Below are 14378 nucleotides of genomic sequence, written 5' to 3'. Positions count from 1 at the left end.
CTGGGGGGGAGGGGGGGCTTACTATACTTCTACTAGCCTTGGTTGTTTGTTAAATTTTTAGAACAACGGTACAGAATATGACACTTTTGGCAAGAGTCCTAGCAGATTCTATCATAGCCATAGAATTTATGGAGCTGTATTTCACTAAAATTGTGGAACCACCATGGCTAAATCTTGCTTTAGAAGAGAAAATGGTAAATTGCAAAGATTACTGATTACAATACAAGCATGCATCAGATTGTAGGGAAAGCTACTATGCTTGGGCTATGAAGAGACCCATTGTCACAGAGGTTAATGCTTTTTTATGGGACAAAGTGCAAGCAATTCAGATGTCCTTGCACTTCCTGTAGCACAAATCTGCAGAAAAGGTTCATGGATACGAGTTACTGGCTTGGCACTTCATCCTATTGCTATTGAGATAGACATCTGAATGTTTGTCCTGCAGTATTGTCACAGAGCTGGTGGATGAATTAGTCTTCTAGGCATTTCACAATGCACTGTTTCAGCCCCAATACTGGCCCATCTTAAACTTTGTCTGGGTGGTCTGGCCCTGACCATAGTTATAGTACTATACTGCCATGAACACCTTGCCTTCACCTATGAATTGCCCTGCATGGCAACTTGCCAGCCATTTCATGCTCACTACCTACCCAAGACCAGCATCAAGGATGTGACCTGAGACCAACATCAGAGCTTGAAGTTATTAGCACAAGAAAGGAAGCTTGTGCACTTCTTCAGCATATCTAAATGACCAGTACATGCATTTTGTCTTGCAAGCCCTTTCTGGTACATAGGGACAGTTTGGGTTAGAAGCTTGGGAGAGAACATAATTTTAATGAATGGAAGTTCCATGAAACTGAAACGTTCATATTTGTAATCCTGTTTGTTGGGTACATCTTCCCAAGCTTCTCTCATTAATGACTCTCACTTGGTTTCACAGACTGGTGGATTCTTATTTTTTTCTCTCAGGTAATGTCCTAAATCTGAAATACATGTACTATTGGACCAGAATGAGTTCTCTTTATGTTTCAGAATGTCTCCTTTTTTAAAATTTGTTTTCAGAAATACATGTAAGCCATGATGAGAATGGAGTAATGGTCAGTAGTGAAGGAGGAAGAAAGAGAAAAGCAAAGAGAATTTTCTTACTAAATAAGATCAACTATTCTCTTTGTTACTGGGGGACTTGGAAGAGAGACTCTTCTTGCTATTAAATTGTGTGGCAACTTGTTGCTGCAAACATTTTACAGAGACTGCCAAAGTCATCAGTTCCAAGTGCTTGGATTTATAACATTAAAAATATTGGATGACTGGCCTTTAGGAAATGAGATAAAACTGGCATCCTTGCTGAATTACAAACATAGTATTAAAAATCTCTTGGACAATTCTATAATCATGAACCAGCCCCAATGGTCTGCAACGTTGGAGACAGATTTTAGTGCAATGCTTCATACCAATTGACCCAAAAAGCCAAAAAGTTAGCACTAATTAGCTTTGCATTGGGTGATGCAGGCAGAATTTTCCCATTCATTTAAACAGGCAAGGATTTTGTGGGTGATAACTTTTATTGGACCAACTGTATGATTGAAATACAGTTAAGTTTCTGAATGCAATGCATTCTTCATAAGGTTTTTATTTAGGAGAGCCCTAAGAGTTTGCATAATTAACTGAGTCTCATGCTATTGTTATATGAATCTTATTGGCTGAATTTCTGAACCTTTATCTCTGCTTCCAAAGTAGAGAAAAATCTCTCATTATAAAAGACATTCATATAAGACTTATGGTACCAAGACTTCCCATTTCTGTTTAGCCTGAAAAATACTGCAGGATGGTTCTTTTTCACCATGTTTTGTCACTTTTCACTTTGTTGGAGTGGAACAAGGCAATGCAGTAGAGCCCAAGAATGAGAAATAATGAAAAAAACAAGGTTTTCCAGGTTCAGGCTCCATTCATTTCAAGATGGCAAGGAGAGGAGGGAAATCACACTTTTCTCTCCCTTTCTTCCTTCCTTTCTTCCTTTTTTACTCTAAATTGATTTGCCCAGGCCTGTTCTTTCTGGACAAGGACATTTCACAGATAAAGATACATATTTTTTCAGCTCAGTTTCCCTGTGAACTCTATTAAATACTAAATAATTAAACAAGTCTAGTATTTAATCCCTATTGCATTCTAAGGAATGTTTTTCTATAAGGGTTTTCTTTTTCCCTTTTTTCCTTACTTTGTTTACATTATGCTTCTTGCAACTCATTTTCTTTCTTTTTGTTTAGTTTTCGTATATTTTTACACTGCTCTCCTAAGTTATCCCATGCAGTCCTACCTCTTCCTAAACTATATTGGTTTGAAAGTAAGACTTCTTCAGCTCTTAAGCAAATTCTCCTCATACGTAGCATCCCATTGCTTAGTCCAAGGGTGCTTAACCCGTGGTCTGTAGGACAGATCCAGCCCCCAGCACTGTGTTATCTGTCCTGCAGGGTTCCACATGGGTCCGTGTACTTGATTGGGCATGTAGGGTCTGGTCCCATCTGGGTAGGTGCAGCACAGAGTGCTGGAGCCAATCCTGGAACACTTGCACCATGAAGTTGTCTCCAACTCTCTCTAAAACTTCTTGTATTACCTGTGCACTACTGTATTGCCCTCCCGGTAGATGTCAAGGTGACAGAAGTCCCCCATAAGAACCAGGTCCTATGATCTGGAAACTTCTACTACTTGTCTGAGGAAAGCTTCATCTATCTCATCCTTCTGGTCTGGTGGTCTATAGCAGACACCCACAATAATCTCTTAATCTTCTGTGATTTATTGTAAGAGTATAAGTGTTTTTGTGCTTTTCATCCACAACATCCACATTTCTAAATAAATTATGGGTGGGCCTGCATTCAGTGGACCCCAGTGATTCAGTCAATGTATATCTGTGTTTTGGGGTTTTTTGCACAGACAGAACTTCTTCCCTATTCACGGTAGCACTCAGTGGCAAGGTTATTCTGTGCTAGTCACTGTACTCACTGTAGGAAGGTGAGCAATGTAATCCTTAGTTAAAGAAGCCACACTAAATATCTTGGGGCAGAGGAAGCAACATTTTAATTCTATGTTGAGGAGTTTTCTTGCAAAGGAAAATCATTTATCATTCCAAAACAGTCAGTTGTGAGACCTAAGCTGGAACCCACCTTTTCCCCCATGTGGGTTTGATTCCTGTCTTCCTTATGCTTGTGTAAGAGTGGACTGATGGTCTTCAGTAGAAGTGCTCTTGGTTTAACCACTGGGATCAGAATTAACTTTAACAGTTCTCATTTCCAGACTGCTGATCAAGTAAGCAGATATCACCGGTTCCTGCTCAACTACCTAGTCACTATGCTCTTTTCGACTCCTTTGTATCTTTTTCTACCTTGTACCTCTTTTTCTCCTTATGGTATTACCACTGAAGGATCAGACATACTCCTAGTTTCTGACTCAGGAAAACTGCTGTGCCAAAATCATTCTTTCCTTGTAGCTGAATTTCTACTCTGGAAAAATATCCAAGCCTTAGAAGGTATAAGGTAGCAAGCAACATATCTGATTTCCATTGCAATTTCAGGCTGTTTGCTAAATCTGAGTAGGCATCACACACAGTAGCAATCTATATTAACAGTGAAAGGCATTTACGATACTGTTACTCTCAGTTATTTTTAAGTAGCTATTTAGATTCACACTGTTCTAAGTGGCAGTATCTTAAAGAGTGAACTGTTTTGAACAGAACTGCTGGTTCGCTCTATGTTTTGAATGACCTGGTGTCACACCTAGTCTTGTTTCTGCTGAGAGACTGAGTGAGCTGTACAGCTGAACAGCAGCTACCTCATGAATGTTTGATAACAGCATTGCCAGCAGTACTTATATTATTTTTACAAGGATTACACCTGCATGGTGAATAAAAACAAGAGCTGTTCGTAAAGCAGTGACATATTTATAAATTAAAACAATAAGAGTCTGTAACAGATGGGAGTGTTCCCTTTATGCCACCCTTTGACCCCCAGTTGTTTAGTATAGCACTTTATGAGGTGATCTTAAAACTTCAAGTCCATTTCTCTAACCTTGAGTATCTACAGAGTCAGTCTCATCTGAGTCTCTCTCTGTCTGTAGGGTAGGGTATCCTTTATTCCCAGGGTTGTGCAGCTTTTGTAACCCTCAAATCAACAAGCAAATCCCAATTAGAGTTACATTATATCAGGGTATAGTACATGCAGGCCAGGGACAGAAGTCACACATAAACCAGTTTAAGTGATCTGGAACTGGTTTAAATCTGTAACAGAACAGAAGTTCAGTGCACGTAAACCAATTTCAAAATGGCTGAAACTGGTTTAAGATAAACCTGGTTGAATGTAGCATCAGACTTAACTGACTTACGTCAAATCAGTTTCTAAAACTTCTGTCCCAGGCCCCCTCCCAATTCAACTTAACTCACAGTCCTCCAGCATCCCAGGATGGTGTGCAGCCCTGGGCTGTGCTCTCTGCTCCAACAGAGCAGGGTTGGCCCCTCCCCCAGCTGCCAGCAGGGACTTTTTGATCCCGGAAACCAGGTGGATTCACCCATCCCCACCCCCTCATCCCTTCCTCAGCCGGGGAATCGAGCCAGCTTCCACTGTGGGCTTCCCTGCTCTGCTAGGCACATTGGGGGGACATTTCCCCCCCCTCCCTCCTCAGCTGGCCCACTGGCTGGGGAGCAGGTGGTTGTGGCTGAGGAATCACCCCAGTTCCCAGCTCTGGTGAGAGGAGTAAAGCCCCCACTATGGGCTCCACCTGTCCCCACCATGCCATGCCAGGGGGTCTGGAATGGGGGTGGGAAAGGCAGAGGGAGGGGGAGGAAGTTGCCATTTTTCCACCCCATTCCCTTCTCAGCCAGCCTGGGTGATAAGCTTCGCTCCCAGCTGCAGGGAAGCCTGCAGTGGGGGCTTTGCTTCCCAACCTGAGTCAGTAGCCAGGGTGATCACCTGGCCATGCCCCCTCCCTGGCCAGTGGGCCAGCTGAGGAGGGACTGTGTGTGGGGGGGATACTGGTCCCCACTGTGGGCTTCCCACCCCTTGCACTGGGCACAGCCCACCTGGGGGGTCCAAAGCCAGGTGGTGGAGGGGGGGGCATTTCCCTCCCCACTCCCTCCTCAGCTGGCCTGCCAGCTGAGCAGTCATGGCCAGGTGGTTGGCCCAGCTTCTGGCTCAGGCAGGGGAGTAAAACCCCCACTGCAGGCTTTTCTTCAGCTGGGAGCCAGATCGATAATGTGGCCATACACTCTCCTTGGCTGGGAGACTGGCTTAGGAGGGAGTGGTGGGGAAAACACTCCCTCCACCTGGCTGTGGACTCCCAGCTAGGCTGTGCTGGGTACATTTTGCCCCCCACTCCCTCCTCAGCTTGCCTGCTGGCCAAGCAGGGAGCATGGCTAAGTGATTGGCCCAGCTCTCAGCTGTAGGGAAGCCCACCCTGAGCCAGGAACTGGGTTGATCACCCGGCCATGCCCCCTGCTTGGCTGGCAGGCTGACTGAGGGAGTGGGGGGAAAATGGAGGGCTCTCCCCCTGCATCTGGTATAGCCCATCTGGGGGTACAGAGCTGGGTGAGGAGGGACATTACTCCCACTGCCTCCTCATCCAGCCCACTGGCCAAGGAGGGGGCATGGCTAGATGATTGGCCCAGCTCCTGGCTCTGGGTGTGTGTGTGGGGGGGAGAAGCACCCACTGGGGGTTTCCCCCTTCCCCCCACACTGGGGAGACCCCAGCTGGGGGTCCAATGCCAGACAGTGGGGAGGGTTTTCCCCAACACCACCTTCTCAACCAGCCGAGACTGAGGAGGGGGCAAGGCTAGGGGGACCAGCTCTGGGCAGAGAGAGAGAGAGGGAGAAACACCCCACTGGGGGCTTTCCTCCTTCCTTCTTCCCCAGTGCTAGGGAGACCCTGGCTGGGGGTCCAGTGGGTGCATTCCCCACACACCCCTTCCTCAGCTCACTGGAGGCTAAAGGGGGGTGTGTGGGTGGTGAAATCACCTATCTTTTGGCTCTCTGCACTTTCCAGCAGGCTGGGAGGCATGTTTTAGCTCCCCCTGGCTGCTGGTATGGGCCACTGCAGGGGTCTGGCTGCCTTTCACTTTTGAAAAGCAAATGTTATTTTACTTTCTTATCCATTCAATCTAAGCAGTTTACAGAAACCTGCAAAGATTAAATCAATTGAGTTTCAGGCTTTTTGACTGTACTTAGTCGTAGTGAGATACCTTAATAACTCTGTCCCCACATCTGTAGATGCATGCAGGCCAATGAAAATATTCTTAAAATATTCTGCTTAGCCTCACATGGTCTGAACTCTGGGTGAACAAATTAGTAGCATTTGTCATACTTACCTTCCTAATTGTTAGGACAATCTAAAAATTCTCTCAGAAGAAAACGGTTAAATTGTTGGTATTATGTATTTTCTGAAAATTCTTGAGAAACAGAAGAAAGAAACTTTTTAAGGCTGAGGGCAGGAAGGATGCAAACATTGGAATGATTTAATTAATGTTACCTTCAAACATTAGCTTGCACGGAGGATAAAAAATGGTCTTGGTTTCATGTTCTTTTTCTTTTTTAACTGTACAAGGCTCACACAATTATGTTTATCTATAACCTTATGATTTTAGAGCATAAACTTGACAACGTATGAGACTAGATTCTTACAAAGAATACCTGTCTCTTTATATGGTGTTTTTGATGCATAGATCTCAAAGCATTTTATAAAAAGAGATCAGTATCATTATTTCCACTTTGGAAACTGGGGAAACTGAAACTCTGGTTGGTCAAGTGACTTGCCTAAGCTTATTCTGCAGTTAGGAACATTGAACTTAAAAGGGCTTCCTGGGCTATTGAGTTCAGTTAGGTGTTAACCAAAGGAACCCCAGATTGCCACGTCAAGCCTTAACCTGCAGCTACAAGGAATAATATCTGAACCTATAAGGAATAGCATCTAAAACACCAAGAACACTTTATAACATACCTTAGGTAAAAGTACTGTAAATCCCTTGCCACTGTAACAACAGGGAAGTGGTTGGGTAGTATATGCTTTGGAGATTCTACTAAAAGGATCCTAGAAAAGAACTGTGCTCTGCGCTTCAGAGGAAGGCAATCCCATCCACAATCTATACCAATCTTGATCTTGAAACTGATCACATTTGGAAAAATTCTTTTTTGATTCCAAGTTTGGTGACTGGGAATGACCCCAAATGGATGACCAGTATCATCTCGCCAAGTGTCTTGGACTTTCTAGTACTGTCAGGAGCATCAATGCACCCCCATCAAAATTCCCTAGTGTTATTTCATTAAGACAGGAAACCAAATCTCCTGAATCCTAGTCCAGTGACCTTAGAGTTCTCAAAATCCCATTGGGTGTGATCAGATAAGCAGGCATGTGCATTTTCCCGGGGACAAATAGCAGTGGCAAATTATCCCGGGTGGGGTAGGAGAGTCTGGGGATAGGACCTGGGCTGACCCCAGTAGTCTTACCTGGGGGCCTCCTGGAGCTGCAGTAACAATGATATGGGTGCATGGAGCCTGACCAGTACCCGGACTGTGGCTCTGGCTGGCCAGGCTGCAGTTTTGGGCAGTGTACTCTGGAGCCACATGTGCTGTCCTGCTTTTTTTTTGGTGCGGCTTTTTTAGATACTGGGATTTCCTGGTATCTAATTTTGGCTCTGCACTGCAAATAAGCACTGTGGAGAACCTCTTGACATGCATCATGTACATTTTGCATAGCATCAAAAGTCTTGGAGGTGCCCCAGTGTGCATGATCCCATTAGTCTGGATGCGGTCATTGAAGCCAACATCCAAATAACAAAAGACTTCCAAAATGATGTCTAAGGAAGACTAAGTTTTCAGTCCTGCCTAATAAAGTTCATGAATGAATCCTAGGAAACTGAAAGATGAATTATCAACCGGGGGGTCAGGGACAAAGAGCCCTAGTAGTAGGGGTCTATTACAGACTCCCACAGCAGGGGGATGAGTTAGACCTAGAATTCTCAAGGCAGATCTCAGAGGCAGCGTGCTCAAGGGACCTGGTTGTCACAGGGGACTTAAACTTCCCAGACATCTGCTGGGAGAAGCAGGCATCCAGGTCTGCCGGTTCCCATAAGTTTTTAACCTCCTTACAGGACCTTCACCTATCACAGGGGGTACGTGTCCCCACCAGAGGTAATGCCTTGCTAGACCTGGTACTGGCCACAGGGGATGACTTGGTGGGGGATATGCAGGTACAAGGTAACCTAAGGGATAGTGACCACCTATTGATAGAGTTCACTATCTGGCAAAAGGTGGGGAAGATAACTGGTAGGGCAGAAGTGGTGGACTTCAGAAAGGCCAACTTTGGTAAACTCAGGAAATTAGGGAGGGACTGACTGGTAATAGCCTTGCAGAGATGGGAGTCCAGGAAGGGTGGGCATTTCTCAAGGGACTAATCCTGCAGGCACAAAAAAAGACTATCCCAGTCTACATAAAGGGGGGCAAAAAAGCAAAGAAACCCTCTTGGCTGAGCAGGGAAATCCAGGAGAGCCTGGTGAGGAAAAAAGAGGCCTATAGGTTGTGGAAGCAGGGGGCAGTCACCAAGGAGGAGTTCACCTGCTTGGCTCGAGCCTGCGGGGAAGCAGTGAGGAGAGCCAAAGCGGAGATGGAGCTTAGGCTGGTGACAAAAGTCAAGGATAATAAAAAGGCATTTTTAAGTACATAGGTAGCAAAAAGAAAGTGCAGGATAATTTAGGACCACTTCAGGATGAACAGGGACAACTGGTAACAGATAGGATGGCTAAAGCAGAGATTCTAAATGAATTCTTTGCATCCGTGTTCCTGGACACAAATACGAATATGCATCCCATTAGGACTTTAGACAAGCCCAGGATAGATACCAGCCCACCAGTGGTTCATGCAGACCTCGTAAGGGGGAATCTGGAGGGGCTGAATGTATTTAAGTCAACAGGCCCTGACGATCTTCACCTTAGGGTACTTAGGGAATTAGCTGGAGTCATAGTGGACCCGCTAGCACAACTGTTTGAGCACTCATGGTGCTCAGGACAAGTCCCAGAGGATTAGAAAAGGGCCAAAGTGGTCCCTATTTTCAAGAAGGGGAGGAAGGAGGAACCAGGTAACTATAGGTTGGTTAGCCTCACCTCTATTCTTGGCAAGACCTTTGAGAAAATAGCTAAAGATCACATTTGCGGGGGCCAGCAGGTAAAATAATGCTAAGGGGCAATCAGCATGGGTTCACAGCAGGCAGATCCTGCCTGACCAACCTAGTTTCATTTTATGACCGGGTCACAAAATGCTTGGATGAGGGAACACAGGTTGATGTTGTTTACCTAGACTTTAAAAAGGCCTTTGACACAGCATCACACCCAATTCTTATAAATAAACTAAAAACCTGCAGTGTAGATTATTACACAGTCCAGTGGGTGGAAAATTAGCTTATGGAAAGTACCTAGAGAGTGGTGGTAGACGGGTCGGTTTCTACCTGGAGAAATGTAGGCAGTGGAGTCCCCCAAGGCTCTGTCCTGGGACCGGTATTATTTAATATTTTCATTAGTGACTTGGATGAGGGATTAGTAAGCACCCTGTCTAAGTTTGCTAATGACACAAAACTAGGGGGGGAGGTAAACACACTAGAGGGCAGGGAGCAAATCCAAGTGGATTTGGACAGGCTGGAGAAATGGGCAGACCAGAATAGGATGCAGTTTAATGAGGATAAGTGTGACGTGTTGCACCTGGGGAGGAAGAAACATCAACACTCCTATAGCCTGGGAGGGACCATTCTAAGTAGCACAATTGTGGAAAGGGATCTTGGAGTCATAGTCGACTCCCAAATGAACATGAGTCACCAGTGTGATGAAGTAATAAGTAAAGCTAACTGTACTCTTTCTTGCATAAGTAGGTGCATCACAAACAGGTCTAGGGAGGTGATACTTCCCCTCTATGTGGCATTGGTCAGGCCGTAGCTGGAGTACTGGATCCAGTTTTGGTCACCCCACTTCAGGAGGGATGTGGAGAACCTGGAAAGGGTTCAGAGGAGGGCCATCCATCTGGTTAAAGGCCTACAGAAAAAACCCTATGTGGACCACTTGGGAGACCTGAACCTCTTTAGCCTCCACAAGAGGAGGCTGAGAGGTGATCTTGTTGCCACCTACAAACTCATTGGGGGGATCAGCAGGAAGTAGGGGATATGATGTTTACCAGGGCGACAGTCAGGGTAACTATAAACAATGGACACAAGTTAAAAGAGAGCAAATTCAGGCTGGACATCAGGAAAAAATTCTTTACAATGAGGGTCGCCAAAATATGGAATAGGCTTCCAAGGGAGGTGGTGCTATTCAAAAGGAGATTGGACAGACACCTGGCTGGGGTCATCTGACCCCAGTGCTCTTTCCTGCCCAGGGTAGGGGGTCAGACACAATGATCTAATAGCCTTCTGACCCTAATAACTATGAAACTATGAAACCAAAATTAACAAGAGATGGTAGCTTCTTATAGATCTTTTACCTGTCATTAGAATTGAGTTATAATACCTCACTTATTTAGTTACGTAGCTCATTGTCTCTGAAATATTGTTCTATGATTGTTAGTGTTAGCTGTGAGAAATTAGTATTTAAGTGAGTATTTGCAACCCTAATGTGAGTTGATTTTTTTTTGCTTTGAATTCTACTGCTGATTTATTCTTCTTAGTTTCTGTGCAACATTAAATGGCACAATAAACTCATGGAGGTTTATTGAATAAGTGTACAGAGGGTTTGCTTTGGTAAATATGTCTTCAAAAGAGGGCCTTTTACACAATTAATATTATTGCAGTATCAATGCCATGCTAACATTTATTACTTAGAAAAGGTAATTGTAAATATTTTAATGGAAACCATGGCATGCTTTCACAAATAGTTAATGTAGGTAGCATTATGTTTCATTAAGCATTGACACTTAGGATGAAAAAATATACCTTTTGGCCAAGATTTTGACAAATCCAGTGCTAATTAACCACTCTTGAAATGGCATTGCTGGTTTTTATAGCAATAAATGGCAAAATATTCAGACATATTTAGGTGTTCTTTACTTTCACATGTTTGACTTGATGTATCTTAAAGGGGCTTTATTTTCAGATTTTTGTAAAATAACATTTCTCAAAAAAACCTGTAAGGTATAGCACATTGGTAACAGAAAAATAATAAAGTACCCCAAATCACTTGCCATTTTGAAAGTCCTGAGCCTTTATAAAACCCATTCAACAAGCAATGGCGTCTCCGGAATGGCAACTTATCACTGTATAACTTTCAGATATCATTAGTAGAAGGGCAGTGTAGGGGCAAACGTTTCTAGGAGCAAAATAATGTCATTCTAGCAGTTCCATCAAATTTCATAGAGAATGGTGTCCCTTTGGTACAGATTTTAAAATGAGTCATTCTAATTAACTTTTCTTTTTAAGTTGTTGGACTATTATCTTCTGAAGTAACAATCAGAGGAAAGTAAAGTGAAGCTAGTTACATAGAGTGGGTGGAAGTTGATTTGGAAAGAGAACAGGGTTGGATACACTTACTTATGCTGGTATATGACATCTTTTTTATAATTATATGCTTAAGTGTCCTGTGTATTGTCTGATTGCAAAGTGACCTATTGCAAAGTATTATCTCTTAATAATAATAACAAAATCATACTTTTGAATAATTTGGTTTGCAGCAGTATCCTCTGTCTCATTTAACTCAAATCACTAAGATACAGAACCATGAGTAATAAGCTGTGTGTAAACAATAAATCCTTTTAGACAAATGTTACTGCTTTTTTGCTAGCTTTATAAAATAAGTGGATGAAAGAAATTCAAGTGATTTAATGTATTTGGATTTTAGTAAAACACTTGATACTAAACCTCAGGCATTCTGATCTGGAAAATTAAATCCCATTGGCTTCAATACAAACACTGTAATGTGGATTGAGAACTGTCCAAAACAAAAATCAAAGGCCAATGGTAAATGTATTGAATTGTGTTTAGGTGTCTAGTGGAGTACTGCAACTTACTTAACATTTTCAGTGATTATATGGAAGAACTCATAAACAGCATGGTAATGAAACATGTAGATTAAATTGGGACAGCCAGGACAAGAAAGCCACACAAAAGGAACAAGAGAATTATGGACAGGGGCAGAGAATAACAATATTATAGGGTACTTTGGGGCAGCTCGTGGAGTTCTTAACCCCTGGATTGTCTGGACATTAACACCTTAAAGTGGTTTTAAGCACTCAGTACAGAGCTCAAATTTATGCCACTCCAGGGCATGATTATCTCTGATCCAAACTATCCAGCTTCTGTTCCACTCCTCGCAATTGTGCCGCTCAGGTTGAAATCCTCCAGTATCCCAGGATCTCTCACACCCCTGCCCATAGAGCAGGGATAGAAGCCTATTCTGGTTTACCAGCCCTCTTGTGGCATCTCACAGGTACATCTCCTAGTCCTGCCCCTGCTTACCAGGCCTCTAGTGGCAAGTCACAGCTGTGCAGGTGGGGGACAGTCAGAGAAGGTTTCTAGACTAAGAGTGTGACTGCTCCAAACTCCAGACTAACACCAACACTGATCAACATTTGTGCAGCTGACAATGTAAGGTGTAACAAGACTCGGAGACTCAGCTTTATAAATATAAGTTGATATATCTAGGGGAAAAAAATCCTCTGAAATGCATATCCTTAAGGGTAACGACAAGTTAGAATACAGGACAGCAAATGAGGTAGAAGCTGGTAACTGCATGTAGCAAAAAAAAGATGAAATTCATTTTGGGGTGGTTACACAAACATACAATGGGTTGGGAACAGGGAGTCACTTGCATATTTTTACTTGACTTTTGGCAAAACCACATTGAAAATATTGCATGAAATTCTGTGTACCATATTACCAGGAGTATGAAGAACAGGAATCAGGTTGCTAGAAGAAATCATTAGTAGGGAAAGATTAGACCAAGAAAATATTGATAATCTATTTAAGAAGTAACAAAGTTTAGGATGTGCCAGCAGATATAGTTGGTGAACAGAAGCCTCCAGGGTGAGGAGGAAAAATTGTGTGTATTCCATGGTATTCAGGACATTTTTTTGTTGCCCTCCATTTGCTGGTATCTGAAGCACCAGCTCTAGACTAAAACATGGATTTACAGGTTTAATTTAGAGTTCCAGATAGTTGCAAAATTTAGCAGCCCTTCAGGATCATTTTCATTTTTTTTACAGATGATCTAGAGGTTTGGAAGAAAATGCTGGATTAAACATTAAAGTGATTCTTTTTCTTTTGTTATATTTGCAGCATATAGTGGTATTTATCTACATATTGATGCCACAGTCCTTTATTGTGCATTTATTTACTTATTTGGATTTAAACTATGCCTATACTGCAAATGAGGAGCAGGACTGTAGTGCAAGCTAGGTTTTTAAGCAGGCTTGCTTGAGTAGCAACAGCATTGAAGACACAGTGGATGCGTCCACACATGCAGACATGTGCACTTGTAGCAGCTCAAATAGGCACGGCACAAATCTGTGGCAGGGATTTTTGCCTCAGCACGTGTGCCTAGACATGCACATTGGTGTGGGGCAAGTTGTGCCACTTGGGGCAAAATGACCCTGCCCAGCTCCTCTTGGACCTGCAGCCAGGGGGAGCTAGATTCTGGGGCCAGCACCTGTGCTATCCCCAGCAGTATAAAAACCTGTCATGTGCTGGCCCCAGGAGTAAAAAAAACTGCCCTGGTAAGTAGCTAAGGGCTACTTGCTCTCAGGAGCTTCTGGGGCCCAGCCAATTGGTACCAGGGGACACTGCCCCTTGTGCCAGCTGGACTGCTGAAGCAGCCCTAAGTTAGAGTTAGCTAGAGTTCCCTGCACCCTTTATCCACTGCAGCAGTCTGGCAATGGGGGCTGCTGCCTGGTTATGACCTGCTGCCACCTGCGACAGCATGTGGACCCAAGGCTGCATGCCTGCTAGACCCAGACGGGGCTGCACAGCTGCAGCAGAAGCATCTGGACCTCTGGGCCAGCTGCCAGTGGGCCATGGGTGCACGTTTGGCCTTGGGTGGCATTGCTGCCATGTGTGCCCCTGCCCTGCCATCTGGGCAGCTATTGCTAGGAAGATGTTATCAGTGTAGTGGCCTGCTTTGAGCTGTCAAAGCATGTCCTCCTGGTCCCAAATGGCCAGGCATTCAGCCACCTCATTTTCCCTCCAGCTGGGCCCCAGGTGCTAGCCCTGAGCAGGCATCTCTGCCTAGGTCCTGTCACCTGCCTCACTAGTGGCAATCCTGGTGTTCCCTATTTAAAAACTGCAATTTCTCTGATAAAAATATCCCAAATTCACTCCTTAAAATACCCCAAAATTCAGGTTCTTGCATCTTGCACAATTAAAACAAAAGGCCATAT

This window comes from Gavialis gangeticus, unplaced genomic scaffold (genome assembly GCF_001723915.1).
Source record: "Gavialis gangeticus isolate Ggan-Ray unplaced genomic scaffold, GavGan_comp1, whole genome shotgun sequence".
In the NCBI taxonomy this organism is placed as follows: Eukaryota; Metazoa; Chordata; order Crocodylia; family Gavialidae; genus Gavialis; species Gavialis gangeticus.
This window is presented reverse-complemented; position numbering follows the sequence as displayed.